Source organism: Emydura macquarii, unplaced genomic scaffold (genome assembly GCF_026122565.2).
Source record: "Emydura macquarii macquarii isolate MOO-44397 ecotype Brisbane River unplaced genomic scaffold, CSIRO-AGI_Emac_v2 contig_1644, whole genome shotgun sequence".
In the NCBI taxonomy this organism is placed as follows: Eukaryota; Metazoa; Chordata; order Testudines; family Chelidae; genus Emydura; species Emydura macquarii.
Genome location: NW_027131781.1, coordinates 14,516,824 through 14,543,562, shown reverse-complemented (window position 1 = coordinate 14,543,562; position 26,739 = coordinate 14,516,824). Strand labels below are relative to the sequence as shown.

Sequence of the window (26,739 nt, the reverse complement as noted above, 5' to 3'; positions counted from 1 at the left end):
TCACCAAGAGTGTCACCTGATCCTACCTCTATATCTGCTGCAAAAATACCACACTTAAGAAGCAATAATATATTCCATTGTAACGCCCTCAAATGTTGTTGTATGCCTCTTTTAAAATATTTGGCATAGTGTGTACAAAATCTAACAAATTACTTATTTGTTCAAGTATTTTCAAGTGTTTATAAATCATAGCTAACTATATGCAGCTCAACTCTTCCTAATGAGTTGAGACTTTTCTGAATGACATGCATTGCACTTTTCAAACTGTACCAGCTCTTTCTACCCATTAAACCAAAATGAATTAGACTAGAACTTCTTTGTTTTAACACACAACTTTCTTCACAAATCATATTCAAACATGATCATAGAAATACTGCACAATTGCTTGGAAAAGTCACTTTTCACAACTGTCTCCTGTGAAGCACTAAACGCTGAGGAAGCCAGCCCTATATTTGCAAAGTAGGGGCCTGACTGCAAAGTGCTGAGTGCCTTTTGCTAGAGATGGGAATTGAAGATATTCTGTGCCTGTCTGAATTGGGCCTTAAGTGTCAAAACTTGATCAGTCCTTTGCTAAAAAGGATTATACATCACTTATACAATTAGTGTTCAGTGGTGTTTGATTGCACTGCAATGCAATTAGCATGCAACACAGACTTCCTGAGTTTATAATAAATAACTCAGTATGTCAAGAGTGACACCAGAGAAGTCAGTAGAGTTAAACTGGTGTAAAACTCAGATGTGACAAGAGAATCAAGCCACAAAAGCTAATTGGAAAATTGTGTGATAAAGCCATATCATGGTGAGAAACAGTCATAAGTAGATATAAGAAGTCACATCTTGGCCCTACTGAGGCTGGTGACAAAACTCCTATTGATTTGAATGCAGCCAGAATTTCACCCAAGGAGTTCTGCCAGTTTCATACTGAGGAGCTAATATCCAGGAGCAAGACGCCTGCAAGATGAACTCTTCAGAGAAGCAGATTTAGAAGGTAAGTAATTTCCCCTTCTGTGTATAAAACTATAGATGTATAAAATTTACAGCTGGTAATTTCAAAGGAGCCTAAGGGAGTTAAGGCTCCCAAATCCCATTGAAATTTAATGGGAGCTGGGCCCCTAAATTCCTTGGGCTTTTTATAAACACTGACCTTGGGGTTCTCAAGTATAGAAGAAGAAAATTGGGTGGGGGGGAGTCGGGGATGAGGGAAATAGTGAATTGGGGGAAAAAGACCTAAAGCAGGATGAAAACTGTCTGAAAGTCTCAGGAATTGAGCTGGCCAGGAAGCAGGGCTGAGAAAACTGGGCAGCCATGACAACAGTATATCTGGTCTGCATAAAACATTAAAGCTGTGATTTTCCCCCTCTTCTCCCACAAATCCCCCAAAAAACCAACTGCCTAAGGGATTTGGACATCATTCCTATTTAATGGGGCTAGAGCATTCAAATCTCTTAGATGGCTTGGAAAATCTCCATCTAAATCTCACTGCAGGGGACAACCTGACCTGCAATCTGTCAGTCTGTTTCACCATGAATCTGTGTACAAGATGGCATGTATATATGTATGTCAGTTATATTTTTTGGCTTGTCCTTGTTAGTTTGTACTGTACAGGTGATCTGAGTTTTTGAATGTCCGTGTAAATACATAGAACATTTTTATATCAACTCTGCCATTGATTTCCACATGGTGTGTGGTATATGCTAAAGTTGTAATTTGGAGATAATTGCCATTGAATGATCAGTAATGTGGGAAAGTTGGAGTTACATTTGTACGTTGTTGTGATTTCCTCCCCCTCCCCCAGGTGAGGGCGATAGTATTGCAGAACTGATAGTAAGTGTGTGGATGTGTGAGTGTTACGATGATGGAGGGGCTAGTGCTTGGAGACTAGCATTGGAGACTGGCTGTGAATGCTACCTTAATTTATGACCTCCTTGCTCTTTTGAATTTCAGTTGGTTTGAGGAAATAAAAACACTTGAGCAACATTTCTCCCACATCAATGACATTTTTGGTGGGGGATATAAAGCACAGTAAGAGGGCAGTTTAAGATCCAAAGGGATTAAGAATATTATCCTGGTGCCACTGAAGTACATAGAACCCCATTGTTTGTTACCTATTATGCTGCACAAGGCATGATAAACAAGGGTGACAATAAAACATTGACTTTCTGGTGTGCCTTTCCTAAAGAAAAATGTGATGTGCTTTATTTCCTTGGCAGCTTTTATTACATCGACTAAAACTTTCAGATAAACCTAACAGCAGCAGCAAAATCAAACATTTTCTTCTGTGCATAGAAACTAAACGGAAGAGTTAACCCAGAAATCACATTATGCCGAATAACCTAGTAGAGTGTTTTTATTCTCAATCTTTTCCAGATTATTTTCTGTCAATTTTTAATAATATTTCAGCCACCAATATAGTGTCTTCCATAAACACAACAGGCCAAGAACATCCTGGTGAAAGCCTGGTATACATTTGACCTATGAATGGCTATAGTATGTTTAAAGAAAATCTTTTCTTTTCTTATATATGCTCTTTGTGCTAACCAACCTTCAGTTTGCAAATGCAAATACTAAAATGCTTTGTTACAGTAATGGAGTCAAAATATGTAAATATTTGATACACACATGCTTTCATCAGAACATTAAAAGGTTGAGTTAATGATATTTAAATTTTGCTAGTTAGCAACCTTCAGCTGGGAGGATACCGTTCATGGGGCCTGATCCCACAGCTCTTATTCATGTGCCTGATCCCACCTTATATCAATGGTTCTGCTCATCTGAGTAAAGGTTGCAGGATTAGACCCTGTAGGTATAAATTTTGAAGATGTCAATAAAATGTTATCCTGCAGGATCTCAGGGTGCTGTAGAAACCCTTGGTCCAACCCTGCAAGTGTTCACTTATGTATATAAGGGCCATAGGCTTAAGACCTGTATATCATCATTAGAATTCACTTCAGCTCCCATTGAAATGCTTCCCCCCAGTACAGCAACTGTTTCTATCAGCTCTAAGCAACTTCATAGAATACGCCAGGACAGGAAGTGAATATTATATCCATTGAACTGCAGAAAAATTTTAAGTAGAAAAAAAATGTACTGATGCAAACTGAAATCTGGTCAGGACTATGGGGTTAATCCTCCTGCTCTCCTGAAAAGTGCTGGTCTATGCAGTATTAAGAGTTGATCAGAATGCAGGAAATCCCATAAATGCATACACTTATAGGTCAGCACCTGTACAAGATCCCTACATTTTGATGATACTGAAATAGAATTGTTTGTCAGTTATTCATTATATTTTTTTGTCCCAAGTGTTTTGCTCTCTTGGAAATTTTTCATTGGGTGTAACATAGCTTTGCAGTCTTAGTGAGACCTGCTTTCTGGAGCTGAGTTGTCTCATTGAGCTAGTGTCCTGAAGGGCTTAGATTTGTACCTCACACTTTTCTTTCCTCCCATTACAGTCCACACTATTAATATGTACATAGGAAATGTCAATACTGCTCTGAATGAATCATGTTGGTTCTAAGGGCCCCATCCTGGTCCAAGTGAAGTCAGTGCGAGTTTTGCCTCTCGCTTCAGTGGTACCAGAACAGAGTCTAAATAAATCTGTTCTGTGCTCTCTGATATTGCTTTCTCTGCATTTGCTTCTAAACCACACAAGGGAACCCAAATCTACTTGAATCCCTCATAACTGATCTTCCAAGGCAGTTGAGCTGTCATCTTTGTCAAAACTGACATCAATAGCAATCTCATGGCTGCAGGCTGAGCTGTTTCCAAACTCTTGTATTATTTAGGAAGTCTGTAGCCATCCTGATGGTGTGGTTGACTTTGGTAAGCGGCAGGTTAGGATCATTTTAATGGCACTTCCTCACATTTATCCACTTTCCTAGGCTGCATCACCAATATTCATTAGAGGAGCAATAACATTTGTTTTACTGTAACTTGTTGCCTTGATATAGTCAGAGGAACACCTGGAATAGGGTGAGAGGAAATCCTTAAAATTTCAGGTATGTATTTTGTTACTCTGTGCGTGCGTGCGTGCGCGCTTGGCTGTCAGACATTGTGACATTTTTGGTATAAAAATCCCCCCTGAAATGGTAAATGATATACAGTCCCTGAAGGTCACTGGCTCTGCTGTGATATAGCAGACATTACCATGTCACTGAAGTCATATGGGAAACATATCAGCCATTTGAGTGTGTCCTCCTGTGGGCGTAGCTCAGGCTATTTCTGCCATCTTCTGTTTTGGGGGCTACAGAAGGGTAAAGGTTCTGGGGAAGGACTTGGGGAGAGCTATATATAGACTATCCTAGCTGGTGGTGATCATCTGAATCTTGTCAAAAAGGGCATAGGCTAGAGCTAGTGCAGGTCCTTAGTTAAATGGGCCCCTGGAGCTAGGATGAGCTTGGGCTCATAGAACATTTTTTTTCTCCTTCTTTTCTGTGTGTATGTAGAATGTAAAGGGGAGTGAGAGGAATTTCTGGGCATTAGGTAGTGGGTGGCTGAAAGCTTATTCCAAAAGTCAGCTGGGCTCAAGCATTATCCTTAAAGCTAGCTAAATCCTTATTTTACCTATGAAGAGAGGATTGTTACTAGGTTTATATCTTGCAGAATGTGCATGTGCCTGACTTGGGGCTGAAGCATCTTTTCTGTGTGATAAATGTGGGTACTTGTCTTGGATGCTGCTAGTGTGAAAACCATTTAGCACTCTCCAAGCTTTCTGTGTGCTGTAAACGCTCTGTAGAGCCGACCCGTCCTTTCCAAACCATCCCCCCCAAAATAATACATTATTTACATATCAGATTTCAAAAGTGCCTAAGTCCCACTGGTTTTTAAATGAGTTTATCCTAAGTTGCTTTTGAAAATGGGACTCAGGCTCTTCTGAAAACCTTACTCGTTGGGACTACAATACCACTATGTAATGTGGCTTTCAGTTTATGCTAGTAACTGTCTTTTAAAAAAAATAATCCTAATTACTTCCTGCTTTTCTTTAAATGTCTCATGTTTCTCAAATAGTCTCCCAGACTTGTAATATAATCACTCAGGTGCACTTTAATGAAACATTTAAGTATTTTTCATAGTTCAGAAATCCACATTCTTTCTTTTTATAACTCCCTGTTCATGTGAACAGTCAGAATTAAGGACAATGAAACTATAACAAATGAAGAACAGTCATGCTGTTCTTTTAAACCATGCTAGACCAGAATAACTCTCATAGCTATAGGTCCAATTAAGGCAAAATTCTTTAGACTCTGTGAGTGCTCTGACGTGGTCCCAAGAGCAGTGAGTTATTGAGAAATCAAGGGCCAGATCTTCACTGGTGTGAATTGTCATTGCTCCATTGGCTTCACTGAATCTATGCTGATTTACACCAGCTGAGGATCTGGATCCAGAGACTATGTAGGGGAAGGGGAAAAGCAATTCTATTACATGAGAGAGGAAAGAATGCATCTGAGGAAGAGGGTCTGGGAGAAAGATTCAAGAGAGGAGAGAGGTCAAGAAGTCCGTCTAGGAGGCACAGTCCACATAGGGAGGATAGCATATCTTACAAAGGCCTTGTCTTGGTGAATATGGGTCCCATTTCATTTTTGTCTACTTCTGTGAAACTCAATAGAATTTTTCAGGGAAAGTTTCATAGAAGTAAAATCTATATTCACATCATTCCTTAGCTAAGAGGGCAATGGTCAGATGACACTCGTTAACAGGGAATGTATTCATCTGCTGTTTTGTACTCATTAAATATGGGTTCCTACGCATGCAATATACATGTATAAAAAGGACCATGTCTCTTTGCCTTAGACCACTGATACTCACACTGAGGTTCCGGAGCCGCAAGTGACTCTTTAATGGGTCTCCTATGGCTTTTTGCAGCACATGATTTTAAAACACTGGTTGTTAATTAAATCACATAATCAAGAGTGCTTTTACTATGTTCTTAACCAATTGTAGAATATGGGCTCAGTCATTTTGTTGTGAGAATTATCTGTATAAAGTAGTAAATGAAACAATGAATTCACACTACTGTGGCTCGCTTGGGTAGTGTTGATCACTAATTTGGCTCCTGAACCACTGAGGTCTGAGTATCACTGCCTTAGACAGACATGCTTTCCTCCTCCTCATATGCCTTTTTCCTTCTGGGTATTCTGTCTAAAATCTTCCAGCATTTCCAGTTCTTCACTATCAATATTCAGTTCCACCAGCATCCTTAATCCTACCCCCTTCTGCAAACAGATCATTGGCAGTTGATCACATTAAGGGAATAGAGGACAATTATGGGTTTCATTTATTAATGTAATACTAGACACACTTTTGTGAATGACTCATTTCTTCTTTAAATTGCTCAGTGGAGGAAGGGATGGTGAGTTGTTTATGCTGGTTTAATATCAAGCCATCATCACATTCAAAAGCCTAACCTGTCTCCGTCTGTGTCAGTGACAAAATTATAAAATTAATACATCATGGTCCTAATCCTTTTTATTAGATTTTAAAAGCGTGCGAAAGCGATGCATTTCCCCAGAGAGATTTTTTTTAAAGCAGTGCCTTACAGTATAGTACATCTGGAGTCCAGTAGTAATACACCATGACAATGTGAAATACCAAAATAATAAAATGTCAGCTTGGCATTGGATGTTTCATGCAGAATATAATTTGCACTTGAAAAGCTTTCCTATCTGAAAGGGAGGAGGCATGGTAACCAAGGGCCTGTTCATTTGATTCAGATTATATTCATATTTTGGGATCTGAATGTTGCCCCCAAAAAGCCTGTCTCCCATCCATCTCGCTCCAGGGGGAAGAGGTGAAGAAATATGAACTCCATACAGCTGTAACAATGCACCATAAACCTGACTTGAAATAACCCAGATATTGCATTTCTACTGCCTTTTGCGCTAAGGCTGCGAACTATATAAACACGATTTGTTAGTTTGGGATTTGCAGACAAATATGCACTAGAGACTAAAAGTGAGTCCAAATCGAAAATGTTTTATTTCCTTTGCAAAGTCCCAGCCCTGGTAAATCTAGTGCCCTAATGTCTCCTGCACCATTTGAAGTCATTGACAACACTCCCAGTGATTATTTAGAGCAAGGTGTACAGCATGGAGTAATGGGATGTAAATAGGGAGCATGGAAAATTTAGGCTGAATCAGGAAAATCTTCCTGTATAATTCAATTCACAACACCCAAGGGTGTGCTAGGCATTGCACCTTAAAGGGTTAAGGGCCCATCAGGAAGGTTAAAGTTGTCACACATCCCACTGCATAGTGTGTCAGTATGTTTCAATCTATTGTACTTTAAAGTCACCAAACAGCTAATTTTATACATTGTATGAAAGACATGACATTTCACACTTGCCTTCATTTCACTGAGTTCTCAGGCTATCACACAGAATTGCAGACAAAAAATGCAGCTATGCTAGATTACAGCAGTACTGTTTACCCTATACATTATTTTTTCATTGATCTTTTCCACCTCTAATTCCTGTGTTTCTGTGATACCTGGAGCTTTACAAAATATAACAGAAGCTAGAGTTCCATCACTGAATCACTTAAATCTAATTTGGGATGTTAGCATGTTAGGGATAATGTACCAGGTGTACAAGAAAGCACAAGAGGTGTTTGTGCCTTGAATCCAGTACTTTCTGGCTAATTCCAACTCAGAATTCTGCAGACATATCCTATTTCTGCTCCAGAGGGGAAAGCTTCAGGGAACTAAGCTTTATCGTGACAGACCCCATAAGAATGGGAAGCTTGAGGGGTGGGGGAAAGTGTGTGTGGGCAAGCGAAGGTGTTTGGTCCATGAACTGCACATATCCATTGCACCATGGCCCACTATAGCAGTTGCAGTGACCCATATGCTGCAGTAATGACCATGGTTAGCTGTTGCATATCACTGCGCACCATGACTCACTCCCTGGATTAGTGCAGGAGTGCAACATTGTTTGCAGCAACCATCAGTCGCCTTTCTCTAGGGCTTTAGCAGAGGGTCTGGATGGAGGCAGTGATGAAATTGTTAAATCCAGTTTCCAGAACTTCCTCCAGCAAGACAATGCTTAGAAATGCAATTTGTTCATTAAAATTCTACAAACGGAAAATATCTATGCAGCATCACTTTGAACCAGCCCCAAGCAGCAAGCAAAAGAAAGATTAAAAATTATCAATGGAGGGAATTAGTGGAAATTTTCCCTTCTAGCGCTACAAAAGCAAGTGTGTTTAAAAAAGACATTTCCTGATTGCAATCATCTGAGTTAGAAGTTCATAAGCTTTTATTAATGGCTCAAACGAGAGAACTCAAGAATGTGATTAGTCAGCATTACAAAGGCAAGTTTGAAATGTTATGTATTTCCTACAGTGCCTAAGCAGGTAAAGCTAAAGCAATGATTTTGGGGGTGATTTATTTATTTATGTTTATTTTTGGAAGTAGACTGTATTGACTAGATCTAACCTGGCCAGACTAATGCATCCTAATGTGTTCATGGTATGTGGCTCGAGAATGGGACGTGGGGTTAGCTCAAAGAGAAACAACATCTTTGGGCTTCCCACCATGCTCCACTAATTCCCTTCTTTAAGAACAAGGATAGTTAAATTAGTACCAACTTTCTCGTTCCCACTTATTTGTGCTGGGACAGTTTTACCTGCTCAGCACGCAAAAGCATAGTAGATGGTTTGTATCCTATAATAAGAACAAGCCCCTACAACACAGAACTGATTACTTCAGTGATTTTATTTATGAAATTCATAGAAAGATGTTAACCCTTCAGCACAAATAGGTCTCAAACAAGGAGATGCAGATAGGTTTTCATTTTTAGCCAGCTTGTCTAGTTTCATGAAAAATTTCAAAAGGTTTGAAACGGCCCTGTTTTTCGTTTGTCTGCCATTTTTTTTCCAGTTTTCAAAAAATGATTAACACATCAAAAATGTTACCAAAATGCATGCTGTCAATATTTTTTGTTTACTGAAAACTACATTTTGGTGAATGGAAAAATGTCAGTTTATGATAAAAATTGATTTGTTTTTAGATGACACAAATTTTTCATGGAAAAATGAGACATTTGTACAGTATCAACAACTCTTCACATTTGTTAAACAAATAAAAAAAAGCTTTTTTTAATCAAAAAAAAAAAAAAAAACACTAGAAATTTTTTTTAACCATTCTGATAGCTTCCTGAAAACAATTCATGTAACCAAAAATGGGCCTATACTTAATCCTCAAAATAAGTGTTTTAAGATGTAGGAAATTTAGGCTTCAGATTCATCCTCTTGCATCTCAGCCCTGTCTCTAGTTGTAATGGGCCAAATTCATCCCTAGTGTAATGTTGATTTCAACAGACAACCCCCTCTCCCCCGCCCCTGAGAAAATATAGAGAGAAGGACAAAGATGCATTCAGTGTAGGGAAGTTATTGACAGGGCCCGATTCTCAGCTGCTGTAAGTTGCTGTAGCTCTCTTGAAGTCAAGTTCTGCTACACCAGAATACACCAGCGGAGAATCTGTTTGGGCCTGTATATTCAGAGCCATGGCATAGAGTGTTGGGTTTCCTCTACTACAAATAATTAACTGCATTTCTTCTTCAGCGGGTACTCCATCTGCTCCTGTTATACAGTTCATAGCTTAGGGAAATCATGCCAAAAAGTACATTCTGGTTTTCATTTGGAGGAGCAATTATTTTCCTGTCGATCCCTTATCTATTGAACATTATAGAATGACTCTGGATGATGCTTCAAGGATGGAAGCCCATTGGGAAGGCGGTTTCCTAGTTTCATTCCATTAAGTTGATCGTAATTTCCAAGTCCATATTTGGGTAGTACCTTTTGCCTATAGTCCTGTTCTTTTTTGTTAATTTTAATGTTTCGCTCCCACTGAGACTATGTATTTACACTTATTTGCCACAGGCACTAACGGTGGTAATAGCAAGACCTAAGCTTTGCTTCATCAGTGTTTATACCTTGTTGTCACTTTTCCCCCCAGCAGCACACTGAAAGTAATAGGCTTTGTGAGGCACAACATTAATGTAGCAGCATTAGTTATATTGGAATAATCTTTCTAACTCACTTTGGTGGGAATGTGCAGTGATTTTTTTTTTCTTACTGATTTTCGTGAACTGAGCTCTTTGCTATTGTTCTAGTATGTATTGTGAATGACATTTTACACAACAGTATCTTCAGTTCAAACCATTGTAATGCAGTACATTATGGAATTAAATTTAATACCTTTGGGATCCATTGTATTAAATGCAGCAAATCCATATGTTGTGGAATTGCATATAACTTCTCCAAGAGGCTGATTAATGCAATCTCTGGAAAGCATTGGGAATGTCAAGGGGCTTTTGGGGACAATTCATCTGAAATGGATTTCCTAGAAAGTGCCTGGGAGGAGGGAAATTAAAATTTTCCCTTCAGAAGCCACCCTTTTGAAGTTACACCTGGGGAAAGAGACCCATTGTCTATTTATCTGCTCATGGACACTCCAGATCGAAGACCCCCAAACTGTGTAAAGGATGGACTAAACTCTTCCTGAGTGTACTAGTTCTGAGTGGAGTCCATTATAAACTAGCGACCACAGAAGAAACAACGAGAGTCCTGTAGCACCTTTAAAGACCAACAAATTTCTGCGGGCATAAGCTTTTCGTGGGTGTGTCAATCTGACGAAGTGGGTTGCAGGCCACGAAAGCTTATGCCTGCAGAAATGTGTTAGTCTTTAAGGTGCTAGAGGACTCTCGTTGTTTTTGCTGTGTACAGACTAACACAGCTTCCCCTCTGGAACTTTTTTGACCATAGAAGAGATTCCTCTGTGGGGTTTTGAAGGGTGGCTCTTGCCTCAGCCGAGGTTAGACTTGGGGTGATTTCTGGCAAACTTATTAGCATGTGTGTAGGGTCTCTTGTTTGTTTACTGATGTTTTCTCTGTGGTGCTTTGACCTTAAAAACAAAATAGGCTTCTGTAGGAAGAGCTGTGAGGCAACTCATAACTGTTGGCATTTACACTGTCTACCATCCCTGAGGGGAGAAGTAAGCAGGCCTGTTCAGACACACTGTCTTTTCCTGGGGATACCACAGTGAAGGCAGGGAACTGTTTGGCCTGGAAATACCCCTGTCAGGAGGAAAAGAGACAGGTCTCCACTCAGGAAAGGCAACAGCTAAGGGAGCCAGAAACCTGAGAGTGGATGCTATTGCTGAACCGTTAAGGGGAAATACAGGTGCAGTTGCCCTAAACTGTGACACCTGATGTATGTTAATGCTTGATAGACATATTGATGATCAAGAGGCAAAGTGCTGTGTTCAGAAAGCACCTGCCAGGTGAGAGAGACTTGTTCCTGTCACAAATGAAAGCTTATAGTGCTAGCAAATTTGTATCAAAGGCAGTGGGTCAACAGTGCCTCTAGCTAGGAAGTGTTTGTGCTCTTGAATATGTTAAATCTGTAAGCTTCTCTCTCTCACCAGCAGAAGTTGGTCCAATAAAAAATATTTCCTCACCCACCTCGTCTCTCTTAAATCTGATAATCCATTTTAAAAGAGAGAGGATATTTTACTCAAGGTAGGATATCCAAGAGAAAGCACAAAATAATCAGATTACAAATTTCAAACTGGATTAGATTTTATTTTTTACCATTGTTAGTTATTTTTGTGGGAATGTATTGGTAAAGGACAACACATTTCCTGTTCTCATTAGTCACTGTAAAAAGAATGGAAAATTAGAAGTTCTGATGGCTTACACATTCTGAAAAATGTTATTGTCAATTCAATTGTTTTAGACAGTTTAAATACTTGGATTTGCTGGCTCTTCTTATTCCCCTTTGTTTGCAGGTTGTGTAACTGTCTCAGGGTAACTGGCCCCTTTAAGGGAAATGGGTCCAGTTCCCTTGAGAAAGAGTAGGTGCCTCCCTGCTGGATCTGATGAGAGGCATCTGACACCAACAAAGTGAAGCAGGGCAGTTAAGATGGGAGGCCTACAGGAGCTGGAGAAGCTGCAAAGATGGGAAAGCTCTGTAGGCCTGCCCTGAGAATAGGGATGGTGTAATCTGAAATCCGAGGTGTTCAGGCAGGAATCCTAGCATGTGCTGGTGAAAGGAGACTGAAGGAAGCCCATAGACTCTTGCAGGCATCCCTGGGTCTAGGGACAGAATGCAAAAGGAGGGAACTTAAAACAGCCAGGAGAACACTATGGTGTGTGCATGAAAAGAAGTAACCTATGGGACCAGTGGGCCCTGGCTGAAGGCCCTGGACAAAAGGGGACTAACACAAAAAGGTCCATCTCAGGGTCTGACCTAAGAAAAGCTACTGAATAACTGACTATACCATGAGCCCTGAGTGAAGGGGAATTCTCGGGTGAAGAGCATGTAAAAAGCCTAGATGAGGCAGCAGAGCTTTGTTTTACTTTTTGTTTTCACAAAATAAAGTGATAGCATGTGTGAAAGGCATCAAAGTGGACTTGAGGCTAGCTGTCTGTCCTCTTGGGTTTGGAGATATGGGACAACCCTGTCATAAAGAGGAGAAACTGAGGCAGGACACAGTTGAAACATTGTGACCGGCCAGGAGGGGATGTTCTGGGATGGTGAGCTGGTGACAATATCCGACAGGAAAGAATTTCTAGGAAAGCCAGTCATTCAAGCTGCCAAATATTTACAAGTTTCTTCTTCTCATAAGCAATAGAGAACATTAACATGCAGATGTCTTAGCCTCTGAGGATGGGAAACAATGAATTATTCCTTAGTCATGATCCCCAAAGATCTGTTTTTCCATCCCAACAAGTGTCTTGTAGAGCAACCATTTTATGTTCCTACAACAGTAAAGAACTCTAAGGTTTTCCATTTATCACTTAGGAATAGTCATTTTAATCACCTATGCAACAGCCTTTTGTTAATGGATATTATTAACTACAGCCTGGTGTAAATGACGGTGACTCCACTGTTTTCAAATTACTAGCATTGATTTAACTGAAGCTGTGTTTGCTTACACCAGGTCTCAGTTGTATCCAATTAATTCTTGGTGTAAGGCCACTGATTTTAATGGGGTTACACTAGGGAATGCATTTGGCCCACAGAATCGATTGATGATACAAATGGCATGAATTAAAAAAGCAAATGGAACCAGTGAACAGTGCGGAATCTCTTTAAGGCAATTGTTTTTACTACATTACCTCATTGTCATTTTCTTCTCTAATCAGCCCATGCTGTTATGACCTCCAGTTACTTAGTGGTGTTTCAGGTCTGCTTAGTATAGCTATGGAAGTAAAAATGAATGTCTTCTTAGTCATACTATAAGAAGAGAAAAGTTTAAAGGAGATATGTAAGAGCAGGGCGGATGATAGTAAGAGATAGGCCCATGCAGCTCATCCCTCTGAACCTGCCCCAAGCAAAGGGCCATTCAGCTAGCAAAAAATTCAGCCCCCACTAGATATGTGACTAAGGATAACACAGATAAGAGTGAACATTTTGTTGAATGCAGCTGGTTTCACTAGAGAGAGAGAGAGAGAGAGAGAGGTGCTGATATTAAGACTTTAATGATGAACCAACCAAACTAAGAAACTCCAGGGAAAGTGATGGGACACAATGTTACTAATTCCCCTTATTGTCATGAAGTTGAAATGTACAAATAAGTGGTATCACTATGAGAAATATTTTTAAATTGCTGCAGTTCCGCATATAAACAGAAATTGAGGGCCGGATTCTAATATTCTGATATTCTAATATTCACTTCACTCCACAAATAGTTCCATTGACTTCAGTGCGAATATTTTTGTTGAATAAGGTGCTGTTCAAAATAAGGATATCAGAATGTGGCCATGAAAGCCTTACGAAGTGCACAGCTGCTCTCATCCTCTGCATTTTCACATGGTTTGAGGATTCACTTGAAGAGCATAGCTTTCAATAGGTTATATATTGCTTAGTTCTAATTATGATCAATATAAAAATATGGCTGACTCTGAGGGCAATAATAGCAAAGTATTGTATGGTGGTGATGGAGTATTTGTAGCAGATTGGCTCTGGGAAACATTTCACAATCAAATTAACTGTTTGTACCCAAGGGCAATTTAATTTTAAAACTTGCTTTTGTACCCAGAAATGGCATGTTTGTTTGTTTTTATTGTCAGGATGAGATTTCTCCCACCACTAGCAGCTTAGTTTTGGGGTGAAGGAGCAGATTTTAGGAGGATATTTCTAGGGGGATGCTGTAGTAGTAGTTTTTGGAGGAAGGTGTGAAGAAGTCCTGCACCTCCTCCCCATTACAAGAGGGAAGCTGGCTAAGAGACTGTTAGCAAGCTCTGGATTCTTTTCCGAAACACCTGTACTAACCCAGGTACAGAGTCCAGGGGAGAGGGAAGAGAGGGAAAAATCCTAGCAATATCTCCTGTAATCGGGCACTTGAGCAATGAACAGCATTGGCTGGCTCCTGCCATGGCGGTACATGTCTATGGTAGGTGACAATGGAGGGAGCATCAGAAGCTTATCTTAGCTAGTGTCAGCTCTTTACAGCTTTTATAACCATCATTTCTCCTGAATATACTGGACATCACTGTCTTTATATCCTCAGCATGTGCTCTGTTGTCTGCTTGAGAGGAGGTCAGTAGTGTGTGTCTGGATTTTCATGTCTGACCACCTTTTACCAAAACACTCTTGAGGGGAAGACCCCGAAAGTTAATAAACAACATGACACATTGACAGGGTGTGTATGTGTCTGTGTGTTTTTTGTTTGTGTTTTTAGGGTCTCCATAACTCCACCACCTGTGGGCTGAAATCATAGAAAGGTAGGACTTTTCTCAAGACTAAACATGCCCAGTTTTTCATCTTTCCTCATAGGTAAGGTGTTTTCTAAACCTTCTATTATTTTTGTTGCTCTCTTCTGGGCTCTCTTCAGTTTGTCTATATCTTTCTTAAAGAAATACCATGAGAGGTTAATCTCTGGAGATGTTGGCTCATGTACTAACTGGAGCTGGAAATAAGGACCCCAGAAACAAAACCACAGGGCGGGGTTGGATCTAAGGGCTCCAAATGAAGTGCCACCAAAAGTTTTTGGAAAGAGGGGTACCAAATGTGGAAGTTTGGTTCTACCCCAACCTTTGGGATATCTTGGTGGGTTTATTAGACTGAGTCATTCAAAAGTACATTCTGGGCTCTTTTTGTGGATCTTTTCTCTGTAGGTCTAGGTACTTCAGAAGTGATTGACTCCATAATGGAAAATCTGTGTGTAGGTGCTTGTGCAGGATGCAACAGCAGCATGTAATGCTTAACAGGATCAGCGATGCGGTTATAGGCAGTAGATGTCATTTCTGAAGCCTCTTTCAAACAGTGTTCTGAACAACACACTAGAGATACCACTTAGAAAAAATTAGAAGTCATGCGGGAGAAATGTGCTTCCTAGAGAGTTCCCTGAAGAAGTTTCCTCCTGAAATTCTGGACTGCTGACATAACTTTCAGTGCATTTCTGTGCCATCAAGCCAGCCTTTGGGGCTCTGCTTCTGATATATCTATATTGCTAAGTGCTTTTCTCTATAAAAGTACTGTTTATGGTACTCTTAGTTTCAAAGCAACAAGATAAGGCGCTATTTCTGTGCTAAATGCTTGTGACAGGGTGTACCTGGGCTTTGCAGCTCCTTACGGGAGGCCTGGTGGTCCTAATAAACCCTTCCAGCAATGCAGAAGGAATAGAACCCTGAAGTTGGGTCCTCCAGACCTGCCTGGAGAGGCCTTTCCAGAGCAGCCATCTTGGAAACTACACAGATGTGGCCTTGAAGGGCTAATAACAGCCAATCAGAGCTCAGCAGGCTCAGATAAAAGGATCTGCTGGGGCCTAGCGGGGCAGTCCTTGGCTGAGACCAGAGGAACAGGGGAGCCAGAGGATTAGCCAGGCCTTCTCTCTGACTAACTGGTGAAGCTGGGTTTGCAGGGAGAGAGGGACCTGAGAACTTTGGCCCTGAGCTAAGGGTGAAGATAAAGGAGCCAGGTCAGAGGAAGCCAAGGGAAACAGCAGCAATTAATTGAATTGAGCACTACATGGCTGCTGTTTATAGGGTCCCTAGGTTGGAACCCGGAGTAGTGGGCAGGCCCAGGTTTCCCCACCAGTCACCAGCAAAGTGGCATAAACCCTGAGAATGGGACAAGCCTCACTTAAGCCCCAAAAAGGAGACAGGCTTGTTTGGAAGCCTGAGCAAAGGGCTGAATCTAAAGGGCCCAGGGCTGGAGCTGAAAACCCTGGTGAGGGCAGATTGTTTATTTCTTGGACTCTCTGATACCCTGTGAGGAATTCGTTTTGACTGTGTGACCCAGCCAGAGGGCCGAGCCACAGAAGACTGGCAGAGACCAGCAGATGGCCTATAGGGGGTGCTAGGAATGGGAAAAGGACTGCAATACTGCACCCAGCAGCAAAGTCACACTCAAGACTCACACTACACTGCTCCTGGGATGCATTGACAATATCCCTGAACAAACCCTATGGAATGAAGTTAAACCTTGTTGAATTTGGGTTAACACCTTTGGAGTTCATTGCGTTCTGGTAAGGATTTGTTTTACAAATAAAATGACATCATATGCCCAGTTGAGATGAAAGCAAATTGCAGCTTTAAAGAAGCATGAGTTCAGCTTAATTCACATGATGGAAACGGCAATCATGCAGCCATTTTATTCACTTTTACACATTCTTTCAGGGTAGCAAAGTCCATATCATGTACAGTTGAGATACTCCAGATTTGCTGTCCACTTGCATACATGCTAACTCTATTTATCTGGGTCTCAGTCCAGCAAAATGAATAAGCACATACAGTAGAACCTCAGAGTTACAAATACCGGAGTTACAAACTGACCGGTCAACCACACACCTCATTTAGAACTGGAAGCATGCAATCAAGTAGCAGCAGAGACCACACAAAAAAAAGTAAGTAAAGAAAGTAAAGTAAAGAAAGTACATTACTGTGTTAAACATAAATCCCTTTTTTTTAAAAAGGGAAAGTTAAAAAAGATTTGACAAAGTAAGGAATCAGTTTCATTTAAATTAAGATGGCTAAAAGCAGCGTTTTTCAAGTATCAAAGCTCTATTAAGTCAATGTTCAGTTTTAACCTTTTGACAGGATAACCGTAACGTTTTGTTGAGAGTTAAGAACATTTCAGAGTTACAAACAACCTCTGTTCCCAAAGTGTTTGTAACTGTACTTAACTTTGAGCATGGGAGCAGTCTCATGCTTAAAGCACTTAAGTAGGTGCTTAACTGTTTTGCTCAAGTAGGGTCATGGCCTCTAGTCAGAGCAGTAGTCATGGAAAGAGACAAAAACCATGTTTCCTTGACTAGCCTATTTTTCCTTTTTTTAAACAAAGTATTTCCATTTCATAGTTTTTTAACAGATTTCTTCCCTGTAGCTGCTCTTTCACTTTTGATTGGTGCAATGGCTTGAAGTTCTGTACAGAGTAAACCAGGAGGAGCTATTTGTGCAAAAATGTGGATGATCAAGGAGACGATTGCATAGAAAATACACAAGTTTCACTAATTTTGATATATTTCATGGTGGTTTTTTCATTTGAAATGCTCAAAATAAGCATACAAATGGAAAGTTGTACTGGGTACATGTCTGCCCAGGCATATTACAACTAGGGTAATTACATGCTGTGCACCTGAATCCTTCTGTTTTTCCAAATAAAGAAGTTTTGTCCCTTTCTTTGTATTGCTGTCCTGGAATGACCATAGCACTGGGCTCCAGAGACAGCTGCAGTTCAGTGGTAGTTGGAATGATCTCCATATATTTAGGATGAAATCCTGAGGCGCACTGAAGTAAGCTCCTTCAGTTAGGTGATGAGTTCTTCTTGGGCAACTGTGACTATCAGGATTTGGTCCACAGTGTGCTAAAGGTCTTCAGCATGCTTCAGAATGAAAGGTGCTGTACAAATTTAAATTAACTAGTGATTATTTTTATATATAGGGCCAGGGTAGGCTCACCAACCAACACTATTTTGAAACTCTATGCTTTGGGCTATATGTGGAATTTAAATAATACCTGGCCATAAAGGGCCAAATACACCCCTTCGTTATAGTCTATGGAGATGCACAAAGGCTGAGTTTGTCCCAAAGGGTCATTTCTTGGTTAATGTAAATTATGTGCTACATTATTCATGGCATAACTTTTCATGTAACAGGAGACGAGGCAAAGGGAAAAATGATCAAAGATCTTCTATATGATTGTAGTTAAGGGCATGTATGAAGTTGCCCTATTTTGCTCTTTCTAATGTAGCTTTCAGGAACTGCATTATTTTCTGACCAATTTTTAACAAAGTTATCATTAAAGTAGTAGTTCCTCTTAAAAAAATCATCTTAATTTATACCGGAGATGCCTTAAGGCTAAGTGACAGGAAGAAGAATAGACAACCAATATTATTAGGGAATCCTGGGTAGACTGAAAGTCAAACAGGAGATGTGGATGGCTTGAGGAATTGGTAATGAGACATGAAGAGTTCTCCCTTACATCACTATTTCTGGAACTCTTCCCAGGCTAGGAGTGACCATAATCCTTTACTACATGGAGGTCGAATCAGAACAAGAGTAAATAAACTGTGGGCAGAAGATAAAATACTCAACACCCTCCTTCTCCCAAAAAGTGCAGCCTTGGGCCTGTCTCCTGTGTTCTCCCTTTGCCAGGGGATAAGGTGCCTTTGCCAGTGGATCCACCTGTAATCATGCAATAACGACCTATATCCTGTCCTTTCCATCATTTGTACCTGCTTTCAGATCTCCTTTATGGTGGCATGGATAGTGCTGCCTGAAAGCACTGTTCTGGGACATGTAGAGGGAGCAGTCCCCTTAAGTGGCTTCTCTATAAGTGGAATCTTCTTGCACTGTTTCCAGTACCCAGGGGTGCTGGAACAGGTTTTATAGTGGGGGGTGCTGAGAGACATTGAACTACACTGTAAACCCTGTATATGATGGAAACCACTTCAAGCATGGTCATTTAGGCACCTTTCAATCAGCAAACCTCACTTCCATTAGGAGAATTCTCCTAAAGGAAGATATTTACAGTACAGTTTCTTGTTGCATTTCTCTCCTATTACTTAATGTTCTAAAATGCCAAATGTGGCTCATGCTTGTGTAAAGCAAAATGACTCTTCTACGTTTGCTTTCTTAGAATTAGATGAAAATCTAACTATTTGATAGTCCTCTAACTACTCTTGCACTACAGCAGGAGCATCTGCATTGCTAAGACTATTAAAGTGAATATAGTAAGGCAGACATTAAAGTGAGTATTAGTCATGTCAGAGAATCAAAGACATGAGGGAGATACCCCAATGGATGATTTTACATATTCAGTCACTTGACAGGTCATCATTTTAAAATTAAACAACAGATCTCAGAAATATCCACCACTCAGGAAAGTTTTCCTTAGTCAGCCCTGACACAAATGTATCTTTATTTGTAGGCATTTTTCCCTCTTGAATCACTAGTAGGTTTATCTAGTAAAGGAGACAGCTGATCCGAAGCTGAGACAGACATTTTCTATTACCACAGAAAATTGAAGAAACTGGTGTTGTACCAGCATGTACTAAAACATGACAAATGAAGACATTTTTCAAAAGACCGTGAAGTGATTTTGCTGAACCAAGAAAAATACTCAAAAGGAAGGACTTGCTGGCAAATGAAAAACTTTAAATAGACAATGGCTGCATGAACAAGAGACACAGATGGATGGTCTCAAATAAAATTGCTTTATTATGTGGGGGAATCTAGCATCAGCAGCAACAATCTTATTCTATATTTACATTTAAAGTACTGTATGTTGCTTGTAAATCAGCTACTGTATGTCCTCATTTCCTTGTTGCCTTTATTCATCTGCTGATATTTATTCATCGCATACATAACACCTCATAAAGAGTGTCAACTAGATTTCTAACGGAAGGTATAATCATTCCTTTCAGAGTCTCCAAGACTTCCTCTCCCATACACATTTTGACTTAGTGCATTGACCTTTTACCAGTATCCTAATCAACTGCCCAGTAACTGACCCCCTCTATCAGTAACCACTTCCTGACTTGAGATTTACAAATATATCATGAGGAAAGAAGGATAGAGCAACTGGGTAGTGCAATAAAATTCGTATTAGGTGAAAATGATTGATGCTGTGAGCAAACAAGAATAGGATGACTTCATCGGTTTTCAAATAATATAGTTGATCCTACCACATGTTCACACTTTTATTTTAGCTTAAGTGCAAACTGTAGGTTCCCTACATTTCACATAATAAAAGAGGGTGCTATACAAGGCCAACTTCTGCTTTCAAGTATACTAGTGAAAAAGCCATGGATTGCATTAATGCAGTGATGAAACTAAGGAGAATTTTGCTGAAAGATCATGTTTCTGACATCACAAAGAGCTGGGGAGCCCCCACTGTTTTTACACTGAGAGTTAAGTGTGGGTAGAATTTAGCCCCAAAATCACTAAGACAAAGCTACTGTCCGAGAATCTGTTCTACCTGCCCTTGAAGTCCATAGGAATCATTTCCTTGACTTCTAAGAGTTAGGATCTGGCCCCAGTCTCTCTACACCTACGGCATACCACTGTTCTTGTCTGCCAAGCAGGAAACACGGGGAGAAATCTGGGCCTCACTGCAGTTGGTGGAAGTTTTGCCACTCGCTTCAATGGGACCAGAATTTCACCAATGCCGTGCAAATTAGGAAATGAAACAGGCCCTCATGTTACTATTCTAGTGATATTTTCCCATTTCAAGGATTTCTTCCTTACCCTAGTTACTTTTTAGCAAGAGATGGGAAGAAAATCAATACCTATTAGAATTAAGAAACATAGGAGTAGAAAAAATATAGCTAACTGAAATGAAACAAGATTAATTATAGGTTTCTGGGTTAATGTATCATCTCATGCCCTAGACATACATACAAACACATGTTCTACAACACAGAGACCAACTTAAGATGCGGCAGTTCACCGATCCTTCTTGTGTATGAAGTAGTAACTGTATCCTGGGCTGAATAAACCCGGAGACTGAGGGCTGAGGTATTGGCTGCACGTATTGTTATGTTCTCCATCCTTCTGTGTGTCTTCTCCATTGGATAACTACAAGGGGCCAGATTTAAAGCAGCAGAGCTCCACTGAAGTAAATAAAACACCACCAGTTTACACCAGCTAAAGATCTGGCTCAGTATTTTTAGTTTCTATCGTGTTTCAAAGCTGAGAGGCTGTGATTTCCAAGGGGAAATAATAATGGAGACAGGAACATGATCCTCACTGAAAGGATAGATCCCACTGTTCTGCAGGAGAGAGGGATGGGCAGAAGTGACCAATCCTGCTCTCATTGACTTCAATGATATCAAACATCAGCCTAAAGGAGGAATTATGAAGCAAGAGGTGTTTGACTTTGCATCTTTACTAAAATTTTTAAAAAAAAACCTTTCCCTTTCATCAACTTCATGGCTCTATTTCCCTTTGCTTTTTGTTGTTGTTCTATTGCACATAACTTTTTAAAAGATTTTCTGCCTCTACAACAAGGAATAAGAAGCTGAGGCAAAAATCTCTGTTGCTAGCAAACAACTTGAAAAATTCTTAGTAGGGGAGCCAGTCAGAGCAGAGGGATTATAATAGCCAGTTCAGAGAGATTTACATATTCACAAGACTGTAATTGAGGAAAAACAGTACTGTAGTTATGCAAATCCCTGCACTCTGATTGGTTCAGAATGGTTGTGTGACCCTCACATGACACAAATTTGCATATGGCACAGTTATTGACAAATAACCTTAGAATGATTAGCCAGTGCATGGAACCACACTCAGGGAGCAGGGACTCTAACTGGGAAAAAACTTCATTGAAATTACCAGCAACTAACTGTGCCGTATCCCTAAATTCTGAGTGGCTGGTACAATTCTATTTTCAGCACAATATTAGCTCTACTGGAGCTCTCAATACTCTTCTGGGGCCATGGTGACTTAGATGGCAACATTATTGCCTGTGATGGAGGAAAATGGCATATAGCTATATCACCGAAAACATCATCAACCTATCTTTCATTACTAGAATACATTAAGCAAATATCCTTGTCTTTTTAAAAAAAAACCCTTTTTCACCTCTAGATCAGCAGAAGTGAACAATATTAAGTGTTGTCAGTACAAGAGATTGAGTTTTTACTTGTAAATTCCTGTTTCAAGGTCAGCAAAAGTTATGGACACAAATCATAGTCTGAATCATAGCCTGAAATACTCTTGACTATTTTTTTTTAACATGGCAATTGCTGAAATTTTTTTTTTTTTTTTTTTTTACTAAGGCTACCCTAAAAGTTGCCATGTATTCTGAAGTACTCAGTAAAAATCTATAATATATGAAAGATGATCTCCTTCCACAAGTCATGGGCTGACCCTGTACCAGCAAGCTGATGAGCAGATAGCTCCTCCATTTCACTGGTTCACATATAAGGATGTTTCACTCCCTTCCTACTGTAAGTACAAATCTAAACATATGGTAGTGAATTTGTAATGAATCAGGACTGTTCATTATTGCCCTGATTAGCTGTATTTGTTACCCAACAGCTGTCTGGGTAGTAAACCTCCCTCCTCCCCCACAAGAGTACAGTCTCCTGGGGTTTCCCAATTCCCTGATAACTGATCCAAGAACTTCTTGTTCCTGCTGTGCTCTGATCCGGTTGCCCAGAGCAGATGTTCACTAGTTGTCTATCTCGGTATTTATACCACACTCCTCATTCTGGGATCTAAGCAGCTAAGATGCTGAGCACTGCATTTCATCCTTTCTCTTCCTTTATCCTCAACTCCTTTATCCTCCTCATTTTCCTGTCTCCTTCATTATATTTAGTCCTATTGAAACACTTTTGACACACAGTCAAATTCATCCCAGGTGTAATGTCACCAGCATCCCTAGAGCTATGCCTGAGATTAATTAGGCCCATTGTTGCTGTAATTAGTCATCATTTGTATTATGGTAGCATCAAGAGGCCCCAACCAAGATCTGGGCTCTGTTGCATTTGACTCTGTACAAACACTTAGGGAGAGACAGTCATTGCCCTAAAGAGTTTATAGTCTACACAGACAAATGGTGAAATAACTGGCAGGGAATTGAGGGACAGAGAAATTGTGACTTGCCCAGACCCTTTGTCTATGGCAGAGCCTTTAGTACCTGAATGCAAAATTATCTTTCCTCCACTTCTATTCTTCTAGCTTTCCCATCTGTGAATGACTTACTTTTATCAACTAGCGCTTTCAAGTGAAGGTAAAAAAAAAAAAGTCATTATCACTCATGTGGTTCCCGCACCTGGGGCGATACATAGGTTAGGTGTTCTAGTGTATAGGGTGTGTCTTCAAACTACCTTTTTTCCATGTATCTGCTTCTATGGAGACTACTGTGACTTACTGTATTGCTGAGTTATGGCATTAAATGAGCAAGCAAGGAGGCCATTGTGGTGTGGCGTCTATTTCACTATACTGTACAGTTCATGTGTGGCATCATTCAGTTTAACAAGTAGACACGGACCTGCCAGGCAGCTGATACAGTTCAGTTGTTTGACACTTCATCCATTTTGTTTGAGTCCCAAGTGATCAGCTAGCATCTGATAAACATTTTGGAATATTGTACAAGAACATGTGACCCCTGAGTTACTTCTGGCTATCAAACAAAGCCTTTATCACAAGATATCTTCTGAATTCCCATCTCTTCTTAGAAAACTATTCCCCAGAATCTTCTTATCTCTTCAAACTGCAGGAAAGCAAATACTCTTAATTTATTGAGTTTCCAACTCATAGAACCCTTCACTACTTGAAATGCCAGCTCAGTGGGCCTTTCTGAGTTCTGAAAATAGTTACAAATATTAATTAAACCTCTAAAATGAGCTAGCTTAATTTTTTGCAGAACACAAACTAAACTGTAGAGCTAAGTGCAGGTCATTTCAGTTAATTTGAGCACTGATAAAATTCTTCTTCAGCCACTTCCGAACTTCATGTTGTATCCTGTATAACTCGTATGGTAATCTTTGTGCCTATGCCAGCTCTCTGCCATCCACCAATAAGTGCCCCATGGACCACAATTTAAGAACTGCAGTTTTCACTTATTACATGTAGGTGAAATAACATCGACAAAGAAACTGAAATCCTCCTATAAACCAGCTTAGAGAGAGAGAGAGAGAGTGTGTGTGTACACATACATACAGAGAGAAAAAGATACCTATCTCTATAGCATGGATTCTTTTTAAACAGCCGTCTACTATGTTCTTTAATGAATTTCAAGGAATTAAATGTACAGTAAGGGGGAGAGAACACCAACCTCTGTTTTACTGACTATCAGTTGCCATAGCACAAACCTCGCCATAATGTTAACTTTGTAATAGCAAGACTGGGGCCCCAGACTGAATGCACACACATTTTAAGTGTAATAATAAATTTTAGCAATGCAATTTTACAAGCCTCTTAAAAGGTAACTATCTCAAAAAAAATGAGTTACAGGAAAGGCTGATTAAAGTTCAACAGCACTAATTCATTATGAGGTCAAGGAAAGAAGGGCTATAGCTATTACTTTCTCAATTCTTTTCCTCCCTCTCCACGTAGGTTAAAAACGCTCCCCAGAACAAAGATTTGTTTTACTGTACCGAGTGTTGGCACTGGAGGAAGCCAGATAAAAAGATTTTCAACATAAGCAGAGATTTAGTTGCCACTAAAGCGAAGTTAAAAGCAGACCTCTTCCATAGATACTGGCCATCTCGTCTCCCCCTGCCATTTTTTCTGGATCTATGAAGATTGATTTGCATTTCTTGGGTACCATTTGGGAGTTTGCCTGTTTCATGATGGGCATTTTCTATTATTCACTCACAGTAAAACAAAGGGGGAAAACTCTGACCAGAGAGGCAGAAGGGAGCCTGTGCACCACTTACTGGCTGAAAATAGGGCTTGAGAACTGTTGTCAGCTCTCACAATTCTATCACGTGTCTCGTGCTGTTTGCTGTGAAAGCCCTAGCTGTTGGAATCATGGCATCTCAACTTTTGTTTTTCTTAAAAGGATCATTTTTTAGCCCTCCGGCTTGTGGAGAAAAAAGCTTGAAAACGTGAGCCCTAAGTACTCCATCAGCAGAAGGCTAATAAAAAGAAGCCCCAATCTGGTTTTAAATCCCATGATTTCTAAGGCAATCTCCTGATTGCTGCGGGTCAGACCCATTCATTTTGAATCCTTGCTGTTGGCAATATTGCTTGAGTGACACATAGGCCTTGTGCCTGTGGTAAATTTCCACTCATGGCCAATGACTGAACATTTTGGGTGTGTCTACACAGCCATTAGATACCCAGAGCTGGCCGGTGCTACCTGACTCAGGCTTGTGGCTGGGACTCAGGTTGTTTCATAGCTCTAGGACCCTGGTGGGTGAAAGGCTCCCAGAGCCGGAGCTCCAGCCCAAGCCCAGCAATCTACCCACCAATGAAAGAGTTGCACAGACTGAGCCCTGCAAGCCCCAGTCAGCTGGCAGGGGCCAGCTGCTGGTTTTTCTTTGCTGTGTTCCGAGGCAGAACTTCTCCCCTTCTCTTCCATACCACACATTTTCACTCTGAGAAAACCATGTTCATTTTGGGGAGTGGCAGGATTTCATCCTTGACCAAATATCTAAGGACCAGAGCAGCACTTCCAGAACAGGTTCTGGGGCCTGCTTGCAAACCTGCATCTCCCATGGTGGACAACAGGAGTGCAGGCCCTTCTCCACAAAAGTCCTTTGCCTCCATACTGGTCCCCAGCTGCCTCTGTCCACTCCCAGAAAGTGATGTCCCCAGGGCCCTCTCTCCCCTAACTTAAGAGACTTGCTACAGGTACAAGGAGGAATGGAAATAAACACAACCCAGTGCTATAGCATGTGTCCAGGGCAACCTCTATGAGCCAGTTGGGGAACTATGTACCTCTCCTAACCCCACCTACTACTCACACCTCCCCTACCTGGGTACCTGGACCCATAAACGGTCTTTCAGTGGATCTGGGGGAAAAGGGCAACCCTTTTTGCAGAGATGGCTCCCTAACCCACAGCACGGGGAGATCTATGAAGCAGTGGATCCCCTTTGTGCATGGATCTTAAGGCACGATTGTTACAAAACCAATCAGAAGTCTGAAGTCCTGGAGCAAGTGAAAGTGGGTTGGTTTGTACAGCTCTAATCTGATTTAATAAAAACTGCAGTAGAGTCACACAAGGATGAAAGAGAAGCTGCACTAGTGTTGAAATTTTCAAAGCTAAGGGATTTAGATACCTCATTCTCATTAATTAAGCCTCAATAATGCCTACGTCTTATACAGTGCTTTTCACCAGTGGATCTCAAAGTGCTTTACAAATATCAATCTGGGGCACAGAAAGGTTTTAAGTGACTTGCCCAAGGTCATTCAGCAGGTTTGAGATAAAGCTGGAAATAGAACCTCAAGCGTCTGAGGCCCAGTCCAGTGCACTAACCATTAGACCACATTACCCTTTGCCTACAAAAGGGCATAAGCCAGGATTGCTTTTGTATCATTTGGCGCTCATAGTCATGGGTCACCCTGAAACACGATGATCTCTGATTCCAGGAAAAACAAATGAACAAAAAAGAAATGGGAGACTTACGTGTTTGAAAAGCATGACAGACTTGCATGGAGACTGTTCAGATCTTCTCTCTTGAGTGTTTTGCTCCAGGTACTAGGCAAAGTAGAAGTATGGCTCTGGCATGTTTACATGACAGCCTACCATGATCTAAGTGTCCATATTTCCGATAATGATTCAAAGCAACCAAGCTGGTTTTACAGTTAACTCTCCAGCAATATTGTAAGATTTAACATTCTG

At 40.5% G+C, this 26,739-nt stretch overlaps 1 long non-coding RNA gene across 1 annotated transcript; it reads left to right on the top strand.

Annotated features, from left to right (window-relative positions):
- The first annotated feature begins 922 nt into the window (after window positions 1-922).
- Window positions 923-15,211, top strand: LOC137158333 (uncharacterized). Its single transcript, XR_010921375.1, has 3 exons — window positions 923-988; window positions 14,681-14,723; window positions 15,117-15,211. It is a non-coding gene; the product is annotated as an uncharacterized lncRNA (long non-coding RNA).
- Window positions 15,212-26,739: the final 11,528 nt, after the last annotated feature.